We start from the raw sequence: 25,651 nt of genomic DNA, 5'->3' as shown, positions 1-25,651 counted from the left end.
AGTCCGCTTAAAGAGATTGCTTCAACCACCACTAACCACTAAGTACCGTCCTTATACGCACTGCGGAAGAATATCAGCAAACTAAACTCAATAGAGTAGATTCTACCAATCTGTCTTGGGCAATGGTGATTAAAATGCATCGACCGGGAATCGAACCCGGGCCGCCCGCGTGGCAGGCGAGCATTCTACCACTGAACCATCGATGCTTACCACTCACGTATACTTGTTGATACAAATTGCAAGACGACAACCCATCTATTGTAGCCGACTATCATGCCTAAGCTTGTTAGCTTTCATTACGGAAATCAAGGCTTGTGGCGATCAAAAGATCCAAGGAAATATAAAAAAATAACCTGACTAATCTGACTGACTCTTTCAAAAGACTAAATGTGTTCGTGTGATAATCAATCTTACCATCAGAATCTATTCCTTTATAAAAGACACCGCAGTTCCCAAAATATAACGATAGTAATTACATCAAAAATCAAGATTTCGTGGCGCAACGGTAGCGCGCCTGACTCCAGATCAGGAGGTTGCGTGTTTAAATCACGTCGAGATCAAGCAAAAATATTTCTTGTGAAGGTATGTTTGGTCTTATAGAACAGATACAACGATCAAATAACATTAATCACCATTGGTTCAATATCTTGTTATCTCAACACACATGTATCCTAATTCAATTTGAATTGTAGTCAGCTGCTTTTTTTCTTTTTATCAAAATGTGACTTTAGATCTACACGGGACTAGAGTTTTTGGAATGGGAGAGCATAGAACCAAGTGAGTTTACAAAAGGGGGAACATTTGCGTCTAAATGTCGATTACCACAGCAGTTGGAACACGACGAGTTTGAACCGATAATTATACTTGTGTTTCCACGATAAAAACACAGAGTCTGGCGATGGATATAACTTGTACCTCTCTGTCCTACAAATGGTTTATTCGCCAATTGGTATGATCAAAGGAAGATTAAGTAATCTAAACCAATCTGGCAAACAAAAAAGAGTCCGCTTAAGGAGATTGCTTCAACCACCACTAACCACTAAGTACCGTCCTTATACGTACTGCGCAAGAATATCAGCAAACTAAACTCAATAGAGTAGATTCTACCAATCTGTCTTGGGCAATGGTGATTAAAATGCATCGATCGGGAATCGAACCCGGGCCGCCCGCGTGACAGGCGAGCATTCTACCACTGAACCATCAATGCTTGCCCCTCACGTATACTTCTTGATACAAACTGCACGACGACAACCCATCTATTGTAGCCGACTATCATGCCTAAGCTTGTTAGCTTTCATTACGGAAATCAAGGCTTGTGGCGATCAAAAGATCCAAGGAAATATAAAAAAATAACCTGACTAATCTGACTGACTATTTCAAAAGACTAAACGTGTTCGTGTGATAATCAATCTTACCATCAGAATCTATTCCTTTATAAAAGACACCGTAGTTCCCAAAATATAACGATAGTAATTACATCGAAAATCAAGATTTCGTGGCGCAACGGTAGCGCGCCTGACTCCAGATCAGGAGGTTGCGTGTTCAAATCACGTCGAGATCAAGCAAAAATATTTCTCGTGAAGGTATGTTTGGTCTTATAGAACAGATACAACGATCAAATAACATTAATCACCATTGGTTCAATATCTTGTTATCTCAACACACATGTATCCTAATTCAATTTGAATTGTAGTCAGCTGCTTTTTTTCTTTTTATCAAAATGTGACTTTAGATCTACACGGGACTACAGTTTTTGGAATGGGAGAGCATAGAACCAAGTGAGTTTACAAAAAGGGGAACATTTGCGTCTGAATGTCGATTTCCACAGCAGTTGGAACACGACGAGTTTGAACCGATAACTATCTTGGGTTTCCACGATACAAACACAGAGTCTGGCGATGGATATAACTTGTACCTCTCTGTCCTACAAATGGTTTATTCGCCAATTGGTATGATCAAAGGAAGATTAAGTAATCTAAACCAATCTGGCAAACAAAAAAGAGTCCGCTTAAGGAGATTGCTTCAACCACCACTAACCACTAAGTACCGTCCTTATACGTACTGCGCAAGAATATCAGCAAACTAAACTCAATAGAGTAGATTCTACCAATCTGTCTTGGGCAATGGTGATTAAAATGCATCGACCGGGAATCGTACCCGGGCCGCCCGCGTGGCAGGCGAGCATTCTACCACTGAACCATCAATGCTTGCACCTCACGTATACTTCTTGATACAAATTGCACGACAACAACCCATCTATTGTAGCCGACTATCATGCCTAAGCTTGTTAGCTTTCATTACGGAAATCAAGGCTTGTGGCGATCAAAAGATCCAAGGAAATATAAAAAAATAACCTGACTAATCTGACTGACTCTTTCAAAAGACTAAATGTGTTCGTGTGATAATCAATCTTACCATCAGAATCTAATCCTTTATAAAAGACACCGTAGTTCCCAAAATATAAAGATAGTAATTACATCGAAAATCAAGATTTCGTGGCGCAACGGTAGCGCGCCTGACTCCAGATCAGGAGGTTGCGTGTTCAAATCACGTCGAGATCTAGCAAAAATATTTCTTGTGAAGGTATGTTTAGGCTTTTAAAACGGATACAACGTTCAAATAACATTAATCACCATTGTTTCTATATCTTGTTATCTCAACACATATGCATCCTAATTCAATTTGAATCTTAGTTAACTGTTTTTTTTTCTTTTTATCAAAATGTGACTTTAGATCTACACGGGACTACAGTTTTTGGAATGGGAGAGCATAGAACCAAGTGAGTTTACAAAAGGGGGAACATTTGCGTCTGAATGTCGATTACCACAGCAGTTGGAACACGACGAGTTTGAACCGATAACTATCTTGGGTTTCCACGATACAAACACAGAGTCTGGCGATGGATATAACTTGTACCTCTCTGTCCTACAAATGGTTTATTCGCCAATTGGTATGATCAAAGGAAGATTAAGTAATCTAAACCAATCTGGCAAACAAAAAAGAGTCCGCTTAAGGAGATTGCTTCAACCACCACTAACCACTAAGTACCGTCCTTATACGTACTGCGCAAGAATATCAGCAAACTAAACTCAATAGAGTAGATTCTACCAATCTGTCTTGGGCAATGGTGATTAAAATGCATCGATCGGGAATCGAACCCGGGCCGCCCGCGTGACAGGCGAGCATTCTACCACTGAACCATCAATACTTGCCCCTAAAGTATACTTCTTGATACAAATTGCACGACGACAACCCATCTATTGTAGCCGACTATCATGCCTAAGCTTGTTAGCTTTCATTACGGAAATCAAGGCTTGTGGCGATCAAAAGATCCAAGGAAATATAAAAAAATAACCTGACTAATCTGACTGACTATTTCAAAAGACTAAACGTGTTCGTGTGATAATCAATCTTACCATCAGAATCTATTCCTTTATAAAAGACACCGTAGTTCCCAAAATATAACGATAGTAATTACATCGAAAATCAAGATTTCGTGGCGCAACGGTAGCGCGCCTGACTCCAGATCAGGAGGTTGCGTGTTCAAATCACGTCGAGATCAAGCAAAAATATTTCTCGTGAAGGTATGTTTGGTCTTATAGAACAGATACAACGATCAAATAACATTAATCACCATTGGTTCAATATCTTGTTATCTCAACACACATGTATCCTAATTCAATTTGAATTGTAGTCAGCTGCTTTTTTTCTTTTTATCAAAATGTGACTTTAGATCTACACGGGACTACAGTTTTTGGAATGGGAGAGCATAGAACCAAGTGAGTTTACAAAAAGGGGAACATTTGCGTCTGAATGTCGATTACCACAGCAGTTGGAACACGACGAGTTTGAACCGATAACTATCTTGGGTTTCCACGATACAAACACAGAGTCTGGCGATGGATATAACTTGTACCTCTCTGTCCTACAAATGGTTTATTCGCCAATTGGTATGATCAAAGGAAGATTAAGTAATCTAAACCAATCTGGCAAACAAAAAAGAGTCCGCTTAAGGAGATTGCTTCAACCACCACTAACCACTAAGTACCGTCCTTATACGTACTGCGCAATAATATCAGCAAACTAAACTCAATAGAGTAGATTCTACCAATCTGTCTTGGGCAATGGTGATTAAAATGCATCGACCGGGAATCGTACCCGGGCCGCCCGCGTGGCAGGCGAGCATTCTACCACTGAACCATCAATGCTTGCACCTCACGTATACTTCTTGATACAAATTGCACGACAACAACCCATCTATTGTAGCCGACTATCATGCCTAAGCTTGTTAGCTTTCATTACGGAAATCAAGGCTTGTGGCGATCAAAAGATCCAAGGAAATATAAAAAAATAACCTGACTAATCTGACTGACTCTTTCAAAAGACTAAATGTGTTCGTGTGATAATCAATCTTACCATCAGAATCTATTCCTTTATAAAAGACACCGTAGTTCCCAAAATATAAAGATAGTAATTACATCGAAAATCAAGATTTCGTGGCGCAACGGTAGCGCGCCTGACTCCAGATCAGGAGGTTGCGTGTTCAAATCACGTCGAGATCTAGCAAAAATATTTCTTGTGAAGGTATGTTTAGGCTTTTAAAACGGATACAACGATCAAATAACGTTAATCACCATTGTTTCTATATCTTGTTATCTCAACACACATGTATCCTAATTCAATTTGAATCTTAGTCAGCTGTTTTTTTTTTCTTTTTATCAAAATGTGACTTTAGATCTACACGGGACTACAGTTTTTAGAATGGGAGAGCATAGAACCAAGTGAGTTTACAAAAGGGGGAACATTTGCGTCTGAATGTCGATTACCACAGCAGTTGGAACACGACGAGTTTGAACCGATAATTATACTTGTGTTTCCACGATAAAAACACAGAGTCTGGCGATGGATATAACTTGTACCTCTCTGTCCTACAAATGGTTTATTCGCCAATTGGTATGATCAAAGGAAGATTAAGTAATCTAAACCAATCTGGCAAACAAAAAAGAGTCCGCTCAAAGAGATTGCTTCAACCACCACTAACCACTAAGTACCGTCCTTAGACGTACTGCGCAAGAATATCAGCAAACTAAACTCAATAGAGTAGATTCTACCAATCTGTCTTGGGCAATGGCGATTAAAATGCATCGACCGGGAATCGAACCCGGGCCGCCCGCGTGGCAGGCGAGCATTCTAACACTGAACCATCGATGCTTCCACCTTACGTATACTTCTTGATACAAATTGGACGACGACAACCCATCTATTTTAGCCGACTATCATGCCTAAGCTTGTTAGCTTTCATTACGGAAATCAAGGCTTGTGGCGATCAAAAGATCCAAGGAAATATAAAAAAATAACCTGACTAATCTGACTGATTCTTTCAAAAGACTAAATGTGTTCGTGTGATAATCAATCTTACCATCAGAATCTATTCCTTTATAAAAGACACCGTAGTTCCCAAAAAACAGAGATAGTAATTACATCGAAAATCAAGATTTCGTGGCGCAACGGTAGCGCGCCTGACTCCAGATCAGGAGGTTGCGTGTTCAAATCACGTCGAGATCTAGCAAAAATATTTCTTGTGAAGGTATGTTTAGGCTTTTAAAACGGATACAACGTTCAAATAACATTAATCACCATTGTTTCTATATCTTGTTATCTCAACACATATGCATCCTAATTCAATTTGAATCTTAGTTAACTGTTTTTTTTTCTTTTTATCAAAATGTGACTTTAGATCTACACGGGACTACAGTTTTTGGAATGGGAGAGCATAGAACCAAGTGAGTTTACAAAAGGGGGAACATTTGCGTCTGAATGTCGATTACCACAGCAGTTGGAACACGACGAGTTTGAACCGATAACTATCTTGGGTTTCCACGATACAAACACAGAGTCTGGCGATGGATATAACTTGTACCTCTCTGTCCTACAAATGGTTTATTCGCCAATTGGTATGATCAAAGGAAGATTAAGTAATCTAAACCAATCTGGCAAACAAAAAAGAGTCCGCTTAAGGAGATTGCTTCAACCACCACTAACCACTAAGTACCGTCCTTATACGTACTGCGCAAGAATATCAGCAAACTAAACTCAATAGAGTAGATTCTACCAATCTGTCTTGGGCAATGGTGATTAAAATGCATCGACCAGGAATCGAACCAGGGCCGCCCGCGTGGCAGGCAAGATTTCTACCACTGAACCATCGATGCTTGCCCCTCACGTATACTTCTTGATACAAATTGCACGACGACAACCCATCTATTGTAGCCGACTATCATGCCTAAGCTTGTTAGCTTTCATTACGGAAATCAAGGCTTGTGGCGATCAAAAGATCCAAGGAAATATAAAAAAATAACCTGACTAATCTGACTGACTCTTTCAAAAGACTAAATGTGTTCGTGTGATAATCAATCTTACCATCAGAATCTATTCCTTTATAAAAGACACCGTAGTTCCCAAAATATAACGATAGTAATTACATCGAAAATCAAGATTTCGTGGCGCAATGGTAGCGCGCCTGACTCCAGATCAGGAGGTTGCGTGTTCAAATCACGTCGAGATCAAGCAAAAATATTTCTTGTGAAGGTATGTTTAGGCTTTTAAAACGGATACAACGTTCAAATAACATTAATCACCATTGTTTCTATATCTTGTTATCTCAACACATATGCATCCTAATTCAATTTGAATCTTAGTTAACTGTTTTTTTTTTCTTTTTATCAAAATGTGACTTTAGATCTACACGGGACTACAGTTTTTGGAATGGGAGAGCATAGAACCAAGTGAGTTTACAAAAGGGGGAACATTTGCGTCTGAATGTCGATTACCACAGCAGTTGGAACACGACGAGTTTGAACCGATAACTATCTTGGGTTTCCACGATACAAACACAGAGTCTGGCGATGGATATAACTTGTACCTCTCTGTCCTACAAATGGTTTATTCGCCAATTGGTATGATCAAAGGAAGATTAAGTAATCTAAACCAATCTGGCAAACAAAAAAGAGTCCGCTCAAAGAGATTGCTTCGACCACCACTAACCACTAAGTACCGTCCTTATACGTACTGCGCAATAATATCAGCAAACTAAACTCAACAGAGTAGATTCTACCAATCTGTCTTGGGCAATAGTGATTAAAATGCATCGACCGTGAATCGAACCCGGGCCGCCCGCGTGGCAGGCGAGCATTCTACCACTGAACCATCAATGCTTGCCCCTCACGTATACTTCTTGATACAAATTGCACGACGACAACCCATCTATTGTAGCCGACTATCATGCCTAAGCTTGTTAGCTTTCATTACGGAAATCAAGGCTTGTGGCGATCAAAAGATCCAAGGAAATATAAAAAAATAACCTGACTAATCTGACTGACTCTTTCAAAAGACTAAATGTGTTCGTGTGATAATCAATCTTACCATCAGAATCTATTCCTTTATAAAAGACAACGTAGTTTCCAAAATATAACGATAGTAATTACATCGAAAATCAAGATTTCGTGGCGCAACGGTAGCGCGCCTGACTCCAGATCAGGAGGTTGCGTGTTCAAATCACGTCGAGATCAAGCAAAAATATTTCTTGTGAAGGTATGTTTAGGCTTTTAAAACGGATACAACGTTCAAATAACATTAATCACCATTGTTTCTATATCTTGTTATCTCAACACATATGCATCCTAATTCAATTTGAATCTTAGTTAACTGTTTTTTTTTTCTTTTTATCAAAATGTGACTTTAGATCTACACGGGACTACAGTTTTTGGAATGGGAGAGCATAGAACCAAGTGAGTTTACAAAAGGGGGAACATTTGCGTCTGAATGTCGATTACCACAGCAGTTGGAACACGACGAGTTTGAACCGATAACTATCTTGGGTTTCCACGATACAAACACAGAGTCTGGCGATGGATATAACTTGTACCTCTCTGTCCTACAAATGGTTTATTCGCCAATTGGTATGATCAAAGGAAGATTAAGTAATCTAAACCAATCTGGCAAACAAAAAAGAGTCCGCTTAAGGAGATTGCTTCAACCACCACTAACCACTAAGTACCGTCCTTATACGTACTGCGCAATAATATCAGCAAACTAAACTCAATAGAGTAGATTCTACCAATCTGTCTTGGGCAATGGTGATTAAAATGCATCGACCAGGAATCGAACCCGGGCCGCCCGCGTGGCAGGCAAGATTTCTACCACTGAACCATCGATGCTTGCCCCTCACGTATACTTCTTGATACAAATTGCACGACGACAACCCATCTATTGTAGCCGACTATCATGCCTAAGCTTGTTAGCTTTCATTACGGAAATCAAGGCTTGTGGCGATCAAAAGATCCAAGGAAATATAAAAAAATAACCTGACTAATCTGACTGACTCTTTCAAAAGACTAAATGTGTTCGTGTGATAATCAATCTTACCATCAGAATCTATTCCTTTATAAAAGACACCGTAGTTCCCAAAATATAACGATAGTAATTACATCGAAAAGCAAGATTTCGTGGCGCAATGGTAGCGCGCCTGACTCCAGATCAGGAGGTTGCGTGTTCAAATCACGTCGAGATCAAGCAAAAATATTTCTTGTGAAGGTATGTTTAGGCTTTTAAAACGGATACAACGTTCAAATAACATTAATCACCATTGTTTCTATATCTTGTTATCTCAACACATATGCATCCTAATTCAATTTGAATCTTAGTTAACTGTTTTTTTTTTCTTTTTATCAAAATGTGACTTTAGATCTACACGGGACTACAGTTTTTGGAATGGGAGAGCATAGAACCAAGTGAGTTTACAAAAGGGGGAACATTTGCGTCTGAATGTCGATTACCACAGCAGTTGGAACACGACGAGTTTGAACCGATAACTATCTTGGGTTTCCACGATACAAACACAGAGTCTGGCGATGGATATAACTTGTACCTCTCTGTCCTACAAATGGTTTATTCGCCAATTGGTATGATCAAAGGAAGATTAAGTAATCTAAACCAATCTGGCAAACAAAAAAGAGTCCGCTCAAAGAGATTGCTTCGACCACCACTAACCACTAAGTACCGTCCTTATACGTACTGCGCAATAATATCAGCAAACTAAACTCAATAGAGTAGATTCTACCAATCTGTCTTGGGCAATGGTGATTAAAATGCATCGACCAGGAATCGAACCCGGGCCGCCCGCGTGACAGGCGAGATTTCTACCACTGAACCATCGATGCTTGCCCCTCACGTATACTTCTTGATACAAATTGCACGACGACAACCCATCTATTGTAGCCGACTATCATGCCTAAGCTTGTTAGCTTTCATTACGGAAATCAAGGCTTGTGGCGATCAAAAGATCCAAGGAAATATAAAAAAATAACCTGACTAATCTGACTGACTCTTTCAAAAGACTAAATGTGTTCGTGTGATAATCAATCTTACCATCAGAATCTATTCCTTTATAAAAGACACCGTAGTTCCCAAAATATAACGATAGTAATTACATCGAAAATCAAGATTTCGTGGCGCAATGGTAGCGCACCTGACTCCAGATCAGGAGGTTGCGTGTTCAAATCACGTCGAGATCAAGCAAAAATATTTCTTGTGAAGGTATGTTTAGGCTTTTAAAACGGATACAATGTTCAAATAACATTAATCACCATTGTTTCTATATCTTGTTATCTCAACACATATGCATCCTAATTCAATTTGAATCTTAGTTAACTGTTTTTTTTTTTTCTTTTTATCAAAATGTGACTTTAGATCTACACGGGACTACAGTTTTTGGAATGGGAGAGCATAGAACCAAGTGAGTTTACAAAAGGGGGAACATTTGCGTCTGAAAGTCGATTACCACAGCAGTTGGAACACGACGAGTTTGAACCGATAACTATCTTGGGTTTCCACGATACAAACACAGAGTCTGGCGATGGATATAACTTGTACCTCTCTGTCCTACAAATGGTTTATTCGCCAATTGGTATGATCAAAGGAAGATTAAGTAATCTAAACCAATCTGGCAAACAAAAAAGAGTCCGCTCAAAGAGATTGCTTCGACCACCACTAACCACTAAGTACCGTCCTTATACGTACTGCGCAATAATATCAGCAAACTAAACTCAATAGAGTAGATTCTACCAATCTGTCTTGGGCAATGGTGATTAAAATGCATCGACCAGGAATCGAACCCGGGCCGCCCGCGTGGCAGGCAAGATTTCTACCACTGAACCATCGATGCTTGCCCCTCACGTATACTTCTTGATACAAATTGCACGACGACAACCCATCTATTGTAGCCGACTATCATGCCTAAGCTTGTTAGCTTTCATTACGGAAATCAAGGCTTGTGGCGATCAAAAGATCCAAGGAAATATAAAAAAATAACCTGACTAATCTGACTGACTCTTTCAAAAGACTAAATGTGTTCGTGTGATAATCAATCTTACCATCAGAATCTATTCCTTTATAAAAGACACCGTAGTTCCCAAAATATAACGATAGTAATTACATCGAAAATCAAGATTTCGTGGCGCAATGGTAGCGCACCTGACTCCAGATCAGGAGGTTGCGTGTTCAAATCACGTCGAGATCAAGCAAAAATATTTCTTGTGAAGGTATGTTTAGGCTTTTAAAACGGATACAATGTTCAAATAACATTAATCACCATTGTTTCTATATCTTGTTATCTCAACACATATGCATCCTAATTCAATTTGAATCTTAGTTAACTGTTTTTTTTTTTCTTTTTATCAAAATGTGACTTTAGATCTACACGGGACTACAGTTTTTGGAATGGGAGAGCATAGAACCAAGTGAGTTTACAAAAGGGGGAACATTTGCGTCTGAATGTCGATTACCACAGCAGTTGGAACACGACGAGTTTGAACCGATAACTATCTTGGGTTTCCACGATACAAACACAGAGTCTGGCGATGGATATAACTTGTACCTCTCTGTCCTACAAATGGTTTATTCGCCAATTGGTATGATCAAAGGAAGATTAAGTAATCTAAACCAATCTGGCAAACAAAAAAGAGTCCGCTCAAAGAGATTGCTTCGACCACCACTAACCACTAAGTACCGTCCTTATACGTACTGCGCAATAATATCAGCAAACTAAACTCAATAGAGTAGATTCTACCAATCTGTCTTGGGCAATGGTGATTAAAATGCATCGACCAGGAATCGAACCCGGGCCGCCCGCGTGGCAGGCGAGCATTCTACCACTGAACCATCAATGCTTGCCCCTCACGTATACTTCTTGATACAAATTGCACGACGACAACCCATCTATTGTAGCCGACTATCATGCCCAAGCTTGTTAGCTTTCATTACGGAAATCAAGGCTTGTGGCGATCAAAAGATCCAAGGAAATATAAAAAAATAACCTGACTAATCTGACTGACTCTTTCAAAAGACTAAATGTGTTCGTGTGATAATCAATCTTACCATCAGAATCTATTCCTTTATAAAAGACACCGTAGTTCCCAAAATATAACGATAGTAATTACATCGAAAATCAAGATTTCGTGGCGCAATGGTAGCGCACCTGACTCTAGATCAGGAGGTTGCGTGTTCAATTCACGTCGAGATCAAGCAAAAATATTTCTTGTGAAGGTATGTTTAGGCTTTTAAAACGGATACAATGTTCAAATAACATTAATCACCATTGTTTCTATATCTTGTTATCTCAACACATATGCATCCTAATTCAATTTGAATCTTAGTTAACTGTTTTTTTTTCTTTTTATCAAAATGTGACTTTAGATCTACACGGGACTAGAGTTTTTGGAATGGGAGAGCATAGAACCAAGTGAGTTTACAAAAGGGGGAACATTTGCGTCTGAATGTCGATTACCACAGCAGTTGGAACACGACGAGTTTGAACCGATAACTATCTTGGGTTTCCACGATACAAACACAGAGTCTGGCGATGGATATAACTTGTACCTCTCTGTCCTACAAATGGTTTATTCGCCAATTGGTATGATCAAAGGAAGATTAAGTAATCTAAACCAATCTGGCAAACAAAAAAGAGTCCGCTCAAAGAGATTGCTTCGACCACCACTAACCACTAAGTACCGTCCTTATACGTACTGCGCAATAATCTCAGCAAACTAAACTCAATAGAGTAGATTCTACCAATCTGTCTTGGGCAATGGTGATTAAAATGCATCGACCGGGAATCGAACCCGGGCCGCCCGCGTGGCAGGCGAGCATTCTACCACTGAACCATCAATGCTTGCCCCTCACGTATACTTCTTGATACAAATTGCACGACGACAACCCATCTATTGTAGCCGACTATCATGCCTAAGCTTGTTAGCTTTCATTACGGAAATCAAGGCTTGTGGCGATCAAAAGATCCAAGGAAATATAAAAAAATAACCTGACTAATCTGACTGACTCTTTCAAAAGACTAAATGTGTTCGTGTGATAATCAATCTTACCATCAGAATCTATTCCTTTATAAAAGACACCGTAGTTTCCAAAATATAACGATAGTGATTACATCGAAAATCAAGATTTCGTGGCGCAACGGTAGCGCGCCTGACTCCAGATCAGGAGGTTGCGTGTTCAAATCACGTCGAGATCAAGCAAAAATATTTCTTGTGAAGGTATGTTTAGGCTTTTAAAACGGATACAACGTTCAAATAACATTAATCACCATTGTTTCTATATCTTGTTATCTCAACACATATGCATCCTAATTCAATTTGAATCTTAGTTAACTGTTTTTTTTTTCTTTTTATCAAAATGTGACTTTAGATCTACACGGGACTACAGTTTTTGGAATGGGAGAGCATAGAACCAAGTGAGTTTACAAAAGGGGGAACATTTGCGTCTGAATGTCGATTACCACAGCAGTTGGAACACGACGAGTTTGAACCGATAACTATCTTGGGTTTCCACGATACAAACACAGAGTCTGGCGATGGATATAACTTGTACCTCTCTGTCCTACAAATGGTTTATTCGCCAATTGGTATGATCAAAGGAAGATTAAGTAATCTAAACCAATCTGGCAAACAAAAAAGAGTCCGCTCAAAGAGATTGCTTCGACCACCACTAACCACTAAGTACCGTCCTTATACGTACTGCGCAATAATATCAGCAAACTAAACTCAATAGAGTAGATTCTACCAATCTGTCTTGGGCAATGGTGATTAAAATGCATCGACCAGGAATCGAACCCGGGCCGCCCGCGTGGCAGGCAAGATTTCTACCACTGAACCATCGATGCTTGCCCCTCACGTATACTTCTTGATACAAATTGCACGACGACAACCCATCTATTGTAGCCGACTATCATGCCTAAGCTTGTTAGCTTTCATTACGGAAATCAAGGCTTGTGGCGATCAAAAGATCCAAGGAAATATAAAAAAATAACCTGACTAATCTGACTGACTCTTTCAAAAGACTAAATGTGTTCGTGTGATAATCAATCTTACCATCAGAATCTATTCCTTTATAAAAGACACCGTAGTTCCCAAAATATAACGATAGTAATTACATCGAAAATCATGATTTCGTGGTGCAATGGTAGCGCACCTGACTCCAGATCAGGAGGTTGCGTGTTCAAATCACGTCGAGATCAAGCAAAAATATTTCTTGTGAAGGTATGTTTAGGCTTTTAAAATGGATACAATGTTCAAATAACATTAATCACCATTGTTTCTATATCTTGTTATCTCAACACATATGCATCCTAATTCAATTTGAATCTTAGTTAACTGTTTTTTTTTTCTTTTTATCAAAATGTGACTTTAGATCTACACGGGACTACAGTTTTTGGAATGGGAGAGCATAGAACCAAGTGAGTTTACAAAAGGGGGAACATTTGCGTCTGAATGTCGATTACCACAGCAGTTGGAACACGACGAGTTTCAACCGATAACTATCTTGGGTTTCCACGATACAAACACAGAGTCTGGCGATGGATATAACTTGTACCTCTCTGTCCTACAAATGGTTTATTCGCCAATTGGTATGATCAAAGGAAGATTAAGTAATCTAAACCAATCTGGCAAACAAAAAAGAGTCCGCTTAAAGAGATTGCTTCAACCACTACTAACCACTAAGTACCGTCCTTACGCGTACTGCGCAAGAATATCAACAAACTAAACTCAATAGAGTAGATTCTACCAATGTGTCTTGGGCAACGGTGATAAAAATGCATCGGCCGGGAATCGAACCCGGGCCGCCCGCGTGGCAGGCGAGCATTCTACCACTGAACCATTGATACTTGCACCTCATGTATACTTCTTGATACAAATTGGACGACGACAACCCATCTATTGTAGCCGACTATCATGCCTAAGCTTGTTAGCTTTCATTACGGAAATCAAGGCTTGTGGCGATCAAAAGATCCAAGGAAATATAAAAAAATAACCTGACTAATCTGACTGACTCTTTCAAAAGACTAAATGTGTTCGTGTGATAATCAATCTTACCATCAGAATCTATTCCTTTATAAAAGACACCGTAGTTTCCAAAATATAACGATAGTAATTACATCGAAAATCAAGATTTCGTGGCGCAACGGTAGCGCGCCTGACTCCAGATCAGGAGGTTGCGTGTTCAAATCACGTCGAGATCAAGCAAAAATATTTCTTGTGAAGGTATGTTTAGGCTTTTAAAACGGATACAACGTTCAAATAACATTAATCACCATTGTTTCTATATCTTGTTATCTCAACACATATGCATCCTAATTCAATTTGAATCTTAGTTAACTGTTTTTTTTTTTCTTTTTATCAAAATGTGACTTTAGATCTACACGGGACTAGAGTATTTGGAATGGGAGAGCATAGAACCAAGTGAGTTTACAAAAGGGGGAACATTTGCGTCTGAATGTCGATTACCACAGCAGTTGGAACACGACGAGTTTGAACCGATAACTATCTTGGGTTTCCACGATACAAACACAGAGTCTGGCGATGGATATAACTTGTACCTCTCTGTCCTACAAATGGTTTATTCGCCAATTGGTATGATCAAAGGAAGATTAAGTAATCTAAACCAATCTGGCAAACAAAAAAGAGTCCGCTCAAAGAGATTGCTTCGACCACCACTAACCACTAAGTACCGTCCTTATACGTACTGCGCAATAATATCAGCAAACTAAACTCAATAGAGTAGATTCTACCAATCTGTCTTGGGCAATGGTGATTAAAATGCATCGACTGGGAATCGAACCCGGGCAGCCCGCGTGGCAGGCGAGCATTCTACCACTGAACCATCAATGCTTGCCCCTCACGTATACTTCTTGATACAAATTGGACGACGACAACCCATCTATTGTAGCCGACTATCATGCCTAAGCTTGTTAGCTTTCATTACGGAAATCAAGGCTTGTGGCGATCAAAAGATCCAAGGAAATATAAAAAAATAACCTGACTAATCTGACTGACTCTTTCAAAAGACTAAATGTGTTCGTGTGATAATCAATCTTACCATCAGAATCTATTCCTTTATAAAAGACACCGTAGTTTCCAAAATATAACGATAGTAATTACATCGAAAATCAAGATTTCGTGGCGCAACGGTAGCGCGCCTGACTCCAGATCAGGAGGTTGCGTGTTTAAATCACGTCGAGATCAAGCAAAAATATTTCTTGTGAAGGTATGTTTGGTCTTATAGAACAGATACAACGATCAAATAACATTAATCACCATTGGTTCAATATCTTGTTATCTCAACACACATGTATCCTAATTCAATTTGAATTGTAGTCAGCTGCTTTTTTTCTTTTTATCAAAATGTGACTTTAGATCTACACGGGACTAGAGTTTTTGGAATGGGAGAGCATAGAACCAAGTGAGTTTACAAAAGGGGGAACATTTGCGTCTAAATGTCGATTACCACAGCAGTTGGAACACGACGAGTTTGAACCGATAACTATCTTGGGTTTCCACGATACAAACACAGAGTCTGGCGATGGATATAACTTGTACCTCTCTGTCCTACAAATGGTTTATTCGCCAATTGGTATGATCAAAGGAAGATTAAGTAATCTAAACCAATCTGGCAAACAAAAAAGAGTCCGCTCAAAGAGATTGCTTCGACCACCACTAACCACTAAGTACCGTCCTTATACGTACTGCGCAATAATATCAGCAAACTAAACTCAATAGAGTAGATTCTACCAATCTGTCTTGGGCAATGGTGATTAAAATGCATCGACCAGGAATCGAACCCGGGCCGCCCGCGTGGCAGGCAAGATTTCTACCACTGAACCATCGATGCTTGCCCCTCACGTATACTTCTTGATACAAATTGCACGACGACAACCCATCTATTGTAGCCGACTATCATGCCTAAGCTTGTTAGCTTTCATTACGGAAATCAAGGCTTGTGGCGATCAAAAGATCCAAGGAAATATAAAAAAATAACCTGACTAATCTGACTGACTCTTTCAAAAGACTAAATGTGTTCGTGTGATAATCAATCTTACCATCAGAATCTATTCCTTTATAAAAGACACCGTAGTTCCCAAAATATAACGATAGTAATTACATCGAAAATCAAGATTTCGTGGCGCAATGGTAGCGCACCTGACTCCAGATCAGGAGGTTGCGTGTTCAAATCACGTCGAGATCAAGCAAAAATATTTCTTGTGAAGGTATGTTTAGGCTTTTAAAATGGATACAATGTTCAAATAACATTAATCACCATTGTTTCTATATCTTGTTATCTCAACACATATGCATCCTAATTCAATTTGAATCTTAGTTAACTGTTTTTTTTTTCTTTTTATCAAAATGTGACTTTAGATCTACACGGGACTACAGTTTTTGGAATGGGAGAGCATAGAACCAAGTGAGTTTACAAAAGGGGGAACATTTGCGTCTGAATGTCGATTACCACAGCAGTTGGAACACGACGAGTTTCAACCGATAACTATCTTGGGTTTCCACGATACAAACACAGAGTCTGGCGATGGATATAACTTGTACCTCTCTGTCCTACAAATGGTTTATTCGCCAATTGGTATGATCAAAGGAAGATTAAGTAATCTAAACCAATCTGGCAAACAAAAAAGAGTCCGCTTAAAGAGATTGCTTCAACCACTACTAACCACTAAGTACCGTCCTTACGCGTACTGCGCAAGAATATCAACAAACTAAACTCAATAGAGTAGATTCTACCAATGTGTCTTGGGCAACGGTGATAAAAATGCATCGGCCGGGAATCGAACCCGGGCCGCCCGCGTGGCAGGCGAGCATTCTACCACTGAACCATTGATACTTGCACCTCACGTATACTTCTTGATACAAATTGGACGACGACAACCCATCTATTGTAGCCGACTATCATGCCTAAGCTTGTTAGCTTTCATTACGGAAATCAAGGCTTGTGGCGATCAAAAGATCCAAGGAAATATAAAAAAATAACCTGACTAATCTGACTGACTCTTTCAAAAGACTAAATGTGTTCGTGTGATAATCAATCTTACCATCAGAATCTATTCCTTTATAAAAGACACCGTAGTTTCCAAAATATAACGATAGTAATTACATCGAAAATCAAGATTTCGTGGCGCAACGGTAGCGCGCCTGACTCCAGATCAGGAGGTTGCGTGTTCAAATCACGTCGAGATCAAGCAAAAATATTTCTTGTGAAGGTATGTTTAGGCTTTTAAAACGGATACAACGTTCAAATAACATTAATCACCATTGTTTCTATATCTTGTTATCTCAACACATATGCATCCTAATTCAATTTGAATCTTAGTTAACTGTTTTTTTTTTTTCTTTTTATCAAAATGTGACTTTAGATCTACACGGGACTACAGTATTTGGAATGGGAGAGCATAGAACCAAGTGAGTTTACAAAAGGGGGAACATTTGCGTCTGAATGTCGATTACCACAGCAGTTGGAACACGACGAGTTTGAACCGATAACTATCTTGGGTTTCCACGATACAAACACAGAGTCTGGCGATGGATATAACTTGTACCTCTCTGTCCTACAAATGGTTTATTCGCCAATTGGTATGATCAAAGGAAGATTAAGTAATCTAAACCAATCTGGCAAACAAAAAAGAGTCCGCTCAAAGAGATTGCTTCGACCACCACTAACCACTAAGTACCGTCCTTATACGTACTGCGCAATAATATCAGCAAACTAAACTCAATAGAGTAGATTCTACCAATCTGTCTTGGGCAATGGTGATTAAAATGCATCGACTGGGAATCGAACCCGGGCAGCCCGCGTGGCAGGCGAGCATTCTACCACTGAACCATCAATGCTTGCCCCTCACGTATACTTCTTGATACAAATTGGACGACGACAACCCATCTATTGTAGCCGACTATCATGCCTAAGCTTGTTAGCTTTCATTACGGAAATCAAGGCTTGTGGCGATCAAAAGATCCAAGGAAATATAAAAAAATAACCTGACTAATCTGACTGACTCTTTCAAAAGACTAAATGTGTTCGTGTGATAATCAATCTTACCATCAGAATCTATTCCTTTATAAAAGACACCGTAGTTTCCAAAATATAACGATAGTAATTACATCGAAAATCAAGATTTCGTGGCGCAACGGTAGCGCGCCTGACTCCAGATCAGGAGGTTGCGTGTTTAAATCACGTCGAGATCAAGCAAAAATATTTCTTGTGAAGGTATGTTTGGTCTTATAGAACAGATACAACGATCAAATAACATTAATCACCATTGGTTCAATATCTTGTTATCTCAACACACATGTATCCTAATTCAATTTGAATTGTAGTCAGCTGCTTTTTTTTCTTTTTATCAAAATGTGACTTTAGATCTACACGGGACTAGAGTTTTTGGAATGGGAGAGCATAGAACCAAGTGAGTTTACAAAAGGGGGAACATTTGCGTCTAAATGTCGATTACCACAGCAGTTGGAACACGACGAGTTTGAACCGATAACTATCTTGGGTTTCCACGATACAAACACAGAGTCTGGCGATGGATATAACTTGTACCTCTCTGTCCTACAAATGGTTTATTCGCCAATTGGTATGATCAAAGGAAGATTAAGTAATCTAAACCAATCTGGCAAACAAAAAAGAGTCCGCTTAAAGAGATTGCTTCAACCACTACTAACCACTAAGTACCGTCCTTACGCGTACTGCGCAAGAATATCAACAAACTAAACTCAATAGAGTAGATTCTACCAATGTGTCTTGGGCAACGGTGATAAAAATGCATCGGCCGGGAATCGAACCCGGGCCGCCCGCGTGGCAGGCGAGCATTCTACCACTGAACCAACGATACTTGCACCTCACGTATACTTCTTGATACAAATTGGACGACGACAACCCATCTATTGTAGCCGACTATCATGCCTAAGCTTGTTAGCTTTCATTACGGAAATCAAGGCTTGTGGCGATCAAAAGATCCAAGGAAATATAAAAAAATAACCTGACTAATCTGACTGACTCTTTCAAAAGACTAAATGTGTTCGTGTGATAATCAATCTTACCATCAGAATCTATTCCTTTATAAAAGACACCGTAGTTTCCAAAATATAACGATAGTAATTACATCGAAAATCAAGATTTCGTGGCGCAACGGTAGCGCGCTTGACTCCAGATCAGGAGGTTGCGTGTTCAAATCACGTCGAGATCAAGCAAAAATATTTCTTGTGAAGGTATGTTTGGTCTTATAGAACAGATACAACGATCAAATAACATTAATCACCATTGGTTCAATATCTTGTTATCTCAACACACATGTATCCTAATTCAATTTGAATTGTAGTCAGCTGCTTTTTTTCTTTTTATCAAAATGTGACTTTAGATCTACACGGGACTAGAGTTTTTGGAATGGGAGAGCATAGAACCAAGTGAGTTTACAAAAGGGGGAACATTTGCGTCTAAATGTCGATTACCACAGCAGTTGGAACACGACGAGTTTGAACCGATAACTATCTTGGGTTTCCACGATACAAACACAGAGTCTGGCGATGGATATAACTTGTACCTCTCTGTCCTACAAATGGTTTATTCGCCAATTGGTATGATCAAAGGAAGATTAAGTAATCTAAACCAATCTGGCAAACAAAAAAGAGTCCGCTTAAAGAGATTGCTTCAACCACTACTAACCACTAAGTACCGTCCTTACGCGTACTGCGCAAGAATATCAACAAACTAAACTCAATAGAGTAGATTCTACCAATGTGTCTTGGGCAACGGTGATAAAAATGCATCGGCCGGGAATCGAACCCGGGCCGCCCGCGTGGCAGGCGAGCATTCTACCACTGAACCAACGATACTTGCACCTCACGTATACTTCTTGATACAAATTGGACGACGACAACCCATCTATTGTAGCCGACTATCATGCCTAAGCTTGTTAGCTTTCATTACGGAAATCAAGGCTTGTGGCGATCAAAAGATCCAAGGAAATATAAAAAAATAACCTGACTAATCTGACTGACTCTTTCAAAAGACTAAATGTGTTCGTGTGATAATCAATCTTACCATCAGAATCTATTCCTTTATAAAAGACACCGTAGTTTCCAAAATATAACGATAGTAATTACATCGAAAATCAAGATTTCGTGGCGCAACGGTAGCGCGCTTGACTCCAGATCAGGAGGTTGCGTGTTCAAATCACGTCGAGATCAAGCAAAAATATTTCTTGTGAAGGTATGTTTAAGCTTTTAAAACGGTTACAACGTTCAAATAACATTAATCACCATTGTTTCTATATCTTGTTATCTCAACACACACGTATCCTGATTCAATTTGAATCTTAGTCAGCTGTTTTTTTTCTTTTTATCAAAATGTGACTTTAGATCTACACGGGACTACAGTTTTTGGAATGGGAGAGCATAGAACCAAGTGATTTTACAAAAAGGGGAACATTTGCGTCTGAATGTCGATTACCACAGCAGTTGGAACACGACGAGTTTGAACCGATAACTATACTTGGGTTTCCACGATACAAACACAGAGTCTGGCGATGGATATAACTTGTACCTCTCTGTCCTACAAATGGTTTATTCGCCAATTGGTATGATCAAAGGAAGATTAAGTAATCTAAACCAATCTGGCAAACAAAAAAGAGTCCGCTTAAAGAGATTGCTTCAACCACCACTAACCACTAAGTACCGTCCTTATACGTACTGCGCAAGAATATCAGCAAACTAAACTCAAAAGAGTAGATTCTACCAATCTGTCTTGGGCAATGGTGATTAAAATGCGTCGACCGGGAATCGAACCCGGGCCGCCCGCGTGGCAGGCGAGCATTCTACCACTGAACCATCGATGCTTGCACCTCACGTATACTTCTTGATACAAATTGGACGACGACAACCCATCTATTGTAGCCGACTATCATGCCTAAGCTTGTTAGCTTTCATTACGGAAATCAAGGCTTGTGGCGATCAAAAGATCCAAGGAAATATAAAAAAATAACCTGACTAATCTGACTGACTCTTTCAAAAGACTAAATGTGTTCGTGTGATAATCAATCTTACCATCAGAATCTATTCCTTTATAAAAGACACCGTAGTTTCCAAAATATAACGATAGTGATTACATCGAAAATCAAGATTTCGTGGCGCAACGGTAGCGCGCCTGACTCCAGATCAGGAGGTTGCGTGTTCAAATCACGTCGAGATCAAGCAAAAATATTTCTTGTGAAGGTATGTTTAGGCTTTTAAAACGGATACAACGTTCAAATAACATTAATCACCATTGTTTCTATATCTTGTTATCTCAACACATATGCATCCTAATTCAATTTGAATCTTAGTTAACTGTTTTTTTTTTCTTTTTATCAAAATGTGACTTTAGATCTACACGGGACTACAGTTTTTGGAATGGGAGAGCATAGAACCAAGTGAGTTTACAAAAGGGGGAACATTTGCGTCTGAATGTCGATTACCACAGCAGTTGGAACACGACGAGTTTGAACCGATAACTATCTTGGGTTTCCACGATACAAACACAGAGTCTGGCGATGGATATAACTTGTACCTCTCTGTCCTACAAATGGTTTATTCGCCAATTGGTATGATCAAAGGAAGATTAAGTAATCTAAACCAATCTGGCAAACAAAAAAGAGTCCGCTCAAAGATATTGCTTCGACCACCACTAACCACTAAGTACCGTCCTTATACGTACTGCGCAATAATATCAGCAAACTAAACTCAATAGAGTAGATTCTACCAATCTGTTTTGGGCAATGGTGATTAAAATGCATCGACCAGGAATCGAACCCGGGCCGCCCGCGTGGCAGGCAAGATTTCTACCACTGAACCATCGATGCTTGCCCCTCACGTATACTTCTTGATACAAATTGCACGACGACAACCCATCTATTGTAGCCGACTATCATGCCTAAGCTTATTAGCTTTCATTACGGAAATCAAGGCTTGTGGCGATCAAAAGATCCAAGGAAATATAAAAAAATAACCTGACTAATCTGACTGACTCTTTCAAAAGACTAAATGTGTTCGTGTGATAATCAATCTTACCATCAGAATCTATTCCTTTATAAAAGACACCGTAGTTCCCAAAATATAACGATAGTAATTACATCGAAAATCAAGATTTCGTGGCGCAATGGTAGCGCACCTGACTCCAGATCAGGAGGTTGCGTGTTCAAATCACGTCGAGATCAAGCAAAAATATTTCTTGTGAAGGTATGTTTAGGCTTTTAAAACGGATACAATGTTCAAATAACATTAATCACCATTGTTTCTATATCTTGTTATCTCAACACATATGCATCCTAATTCAATTTGAATCTTAGTTAACTGTTTTTTTTTTCTTTTTATCAAAATGTGACTTTAGATCTACACGGGACTACAGTTTTTGGAATGGGAGAGCATAGAACCAAGTGAGTTTACAAAAGGGGGAACATTTGCGTCTGAATGTCGATTACCACAGCAGTTGGAACACGACGAGTTTCAACCGATAACTATCTTGGGTTTCCACGATACAAACACAGAGTCTGGCGATGGATATAACTTGTACCTCTCTGTCCTACAAATGGTTTATTCGCCAATTGGTATGATCAAAGGAAGATTAAGTAATCTAAACCAATCTGGCAAACAAAAAAGAGTCCGCTTAAAGAGATTGCTTCAACCACTACTAACCACTAAGTACCGTCCTTACGCGTACTGCGCAAGAATATCAACAAACTAAACTCAATAGAGTAGATTCTACCAATGTGTCTTGGGCAACGGTGATAAAAATGCATCGGCCGGGAATCGAACCCGGGCCGCCCGCGTGGCAGGCGAGCATTCTACCACTGAACCATTGATACTTGCACCTCACGTATACTTCTTGATACAAATTGGACGACGACAACCCATCTATTGTAGCCGACTATCATGCCTAAGCTTGTTAGCTTTCATTACGGAAATCAAGGCTTGTGGCGATCAAAAGATCCAAGGAAATATAAAAAAATAACCTGACTAATCTGACTGACTCTTTCAAAAGACTAAATGTGTTCGTGTGATAATCAATCTTACCATCAGAATCTATTCCTTTATAAAAGACACCGTAGTTTCCAAAATATAACGATAGTAATTACATCGAAAATCAAGATTTCGTGGCGCAACGGTAGCGCGCCTGACTCCAGATCAGGAGGTTGCGTGTTCAAATCACGTCGAGATCAAGCAAAAATATTTCTTGTGAAGGTATGTTTAGGCTTTTAAAACGGATACAACGTTCAAATAACATTAATCACCATTGTTTCTATATCTTGTTATCTCAACACATATGCATCCTAATTCAATTTGAATCTTAGTTAACTGTTTTTTTTTTTCTTTTTATCAAAATGTGACTTTAGATCTACACGGGACTACAGTATTTGGAATGGGAGAGCATAGAACCAAGTGAGTTTACAAAAGGGGGAACATTTGCGTCTGAATGTCGATTACCACAGCAGTTGGAACACGACGAGTTTGAACCGATAACTATCTTGGGTTTCCACGATACAAACACAGAGTCTGGCGATGGATATAACTTGTACCTCTCTGTCCTACAAATGGTTTATTCGCCAATTGGTATGATCAAAGGAAGATTAAGTAATCTAAACCAATCTGGCAAACAAAAAAGAGTCCGCTTAAAGAGATTGCTTCAACCACCACTAACCACTAAGTACCGTCCTTATACGTACTGCGCAAGAATATCAGCAAACTAAACTCAAAAGAGTAGATTCTACCAATCTGTCTTGGGCAATGGTGATTAAAATGCATCGACCGGGAATCGAACCCGGGCCGCCCGCGTGGCAGGCGAGCATTCTACCACTGAACCATCGATGCTTCCACCATGTATACTTCTTGATACAAATTGGACGACGACAACCCATCTATTGTAGCCGACTATCATGCCTAAGCTTGTTAGCTTTCATTACGGAAATCAAGGATTGTAACGATCAAAAGATCCAGAGAAATATAAAAAAACTAACCTGACTAATCTGACTGATTCTTTCAAAGAGGAGGGCGGGAGGAAATTACAGTTCAAATCGATTCTCTCTATCTCATACAATCTAAATTGTCTTTGTGGAGTACCTAAGACAATTCCCAATTGTATATTGATTGTTCAAATCAATTTTAACTGTGACTTTAACCCTTTATCTACCGTCTAAACAAAAAAAATGACGACTTTTCAGTAGGGTGTGGCGGACGCAAGCTCGCAGAAACGAGAGAAAATAAATAGTCAAAAGCGGTCGCTCTTTTAGCTGTTTTCTCAATGACCTACCTACAGAATTGAATCGCCTTTTCAACATATATCAATTGTCCCTCGGTTTATCGAGGGTTAGAGTTTAAGTCCATTCGTGCGCGTCGTTACTGAGTTAAAACGTTTTATTAATTTTTAAATTTCGTTTCTTATTCCCTATGCCTTTGATGCACGCGCTCCCTTTCCCCGTGGAGGGAGGGAGGGAGAGGGAGAGGGAGGGATAGGGTGCACGTACTAAAGGCATAGGGGAAAAAACAAAATTAAAAAATTCATCACTTTTGAACGGATTGTGGAACAAGTTTTATTCTTTTACCAGATGTTCTTCATACTACCACCTATAACTGGTACAAATTTGGGTTCGATCTGAAAGACCAGATTTGATCAGCTGATTATTTAACAAGCAATCCACCACTCAAGCGCACCAAATCCATGGACCCCACTTTTTCATCATGCTTTAACTTAACTCTTACTTAACACTTATACAATAACTTAACACGACTTAACATATCATGTTTTCTACTCCGGATTCATCTGTTTTTGCAGACATTAAATATTCCCTGCCGTTCGGGAGATATTTAATGTTAAAGTTTAGTTTTTTTCAAATTTTAACAATTTTGGGGGGTCTTTTGTATCGCTTTTTGGGAAAATGCTAACCTTAAAAAAATTCTCCCAAAAGTTTCATCGGCCATCCCTCAATACCAATCCAAAAGGATTTTACATTCCGTATTAGATTGGCTGATTTATTCCCAATCTAGTAAAGTGTAATTTTGACCAGTTTCCTAACCAGCCTAGTCGCCATTTTTTATTACTCTCTCTCGCGTTCCTGGTGGATGACAGCCAAAGCTACGCTTTCCTGGCCTTCACTTTAGAACGGGGGACATACTGTAGGCCCTTTCATATAGTCTAGTGGCCAGCAATATGAAGCCCGAGGTGCATAGAACTCGTATGCTTCGGCTGTCATCCGCTCATTTTTGGTCTTATAGCG

General features: G+C 39.4%; 17 non-coding genes across 17 annotated transcripts; 14 read left to right on the top strand and 3 right to left on the bottom strand.

The window, feature by feature from the left end:
* Positions 1-135: 135 nt before the first annotated feature.
* Positions 136-206, bottom strand: Trnag-gcc. Its single transcript has one exon. It is a non-coding gene; the product is annotated as a tRNA-Gly (tRNA).
* A 930-nt stretch (positions 207-1,136) lies between these two features.
* Trnad-guc lies at positions 1,137-1,207 on the bottom strand. Its single transcript has one exon. It is a non-coding gene; the product is annotated as a tRNA-Asp (tRNA).
* A 282-nt stretch (positions 1,208-1,489) lies between these two features.
* Trnaw-cca lies at positions 1,490-1,561 on the top strand. The gene has a single exon. It is a non-coding gene; the product is annotated as a tRNA-Trp (tRNA).
* A 1,929-nt stretch (positions 1,562-3,490) lies between these two features.
* Positions 3,491-3,562, top strand: Trnaw-cca. Its single transcript has one exon. It is a non-coding gene; the product is annotated as a tRNA-Trp (tRNA).
* A 2,932-nt stretch (positions 3,563-6,494) lies between these two features.
* Trnaw-cca lies at positions 6,495-6,566 on the top strand. The gene has a single exon. It is a non-coding gene; the product is annotated as a tRNA-Trp (tRNA).
* A 930-nt stretch (positions 6,567-7,496) lies between these two features.
* On the top strand, positions 7,497-7,568 carry Trnaw-cca. The gene has a single exon. It is a non-coding gene; the product is annotated as a tRNA-Trp (tRNA).
* A 930-nt stretch (positions 7,569-8,498) lies between these two features.
* Trnaw-cca lies at positions 8,499-8,570 on the top strand. The gene has a single exon. It is a non-coding gene; the product is annotated as a tRNA-Trp (tRNA).
* A 930-nt stretch (positions 8,571-9,500) lies between these two features.
* Positions 9,501-9,572, top strand: Trnaw-cca. Its single transcript has one exon. It is a non-coding gene; the product is annotated as a tRNA-Trp (tRNA).
* Positions 9,573-10,504: 932 nt separating this feature from the next.
* Trnaw-cca lies at positions 10,505-10,576 on the top strand. Its single transcript has one exon. It is a non-coding gene; the product is annotated as a tRNA-Trp (tRNA).
* Positions 10,577-12,508: 1,932 nt separating this feature from the next.
* Trnaw-cca lies at positions 12,509-12,580 on the top strand. The gene has a single exon. It is a non-coding gene; the product is annotated as a tRNA-Trp (tRNA).
* A 1,932-nt stretch (positions 12,581-14,512) lies between these two features.
* Positions 14,513-14,584, top strand: Trnaw-cca. Its single transcript has one exon. It is a non-coding gene; the product is annotated as a tRNA-Trp (tRNA).
* Positions 14,585-16,515: 1,931 nt separating this feature from the next.
* Trnaw-cca lies at positions 16,516-16,587 on the top strand. The gene has a single exon. It is a non-coding gene; the product is annotated as a tRNA-Trp (tRNA).
* Positions 16,588-17,517: 930 nt separating this feature from the next.
* Positions 17,518-17,589, top strand: Trnaw-cca. The gene has a single exon. It is a non-coding gene; the product is annotated as a tRNA-Trp (tRNA).
* A 3,934-nt stretch (positions 17,590-21,523) lies between these two features.
* Trnaw-cca lies at positions 21,524-21,595 on the top strand. The gene has a single exon. It is a non-coding gene; the product is annotated as a tRNA-Trp (tRNA).
* Positions 21,596-22,525: 930 nt separating this feature from the next.
* Trnaw-cca lies at positions 22,526-22,597 on the top strand. Its single transcript has one exon. It is a non-coding gene; the product is annotated as a tRNA-Trp (tRNA).
* Positions 22,598-23,527: 930 nt separating this feature from the next.
* On the top strand, positions 23,528-23,599 carry Trnaw-cca. Its single transcript has one exon. It is a non-coding gene; the product is annotated as a tRNA-Trp (tRNA).
* A 578-nt stretch (positions 23,600-24,177) lies between these two features.
* Trnag-gcc lies at positions 24,178-24,248 on the bottom strand. Its single transcript has one exon. It is a non-coding gene; the product is annotated as a tRNA-Gly (tRNA).
* Positions 24,249-25,651: the final 1,403 nt, after the last annotated feature.

Source organism: Daphnia pulex, chromosome 10, assembly GCF_021134715.1.
Source record: "Daphnia pulex isolate KAP4 chromosome 10, ASM2113471v1".
Taxonomy (NCBI): domain Eukaryota; kingdom Metazoa; phylum Arthropoda; class Branchiopoda; order Diplostraca; family Daphniidae; genus Daphnia; species Daphnia pulex.
This window is presented reverse-complemented; position numbering and strand designations above follow the sequence as displayed.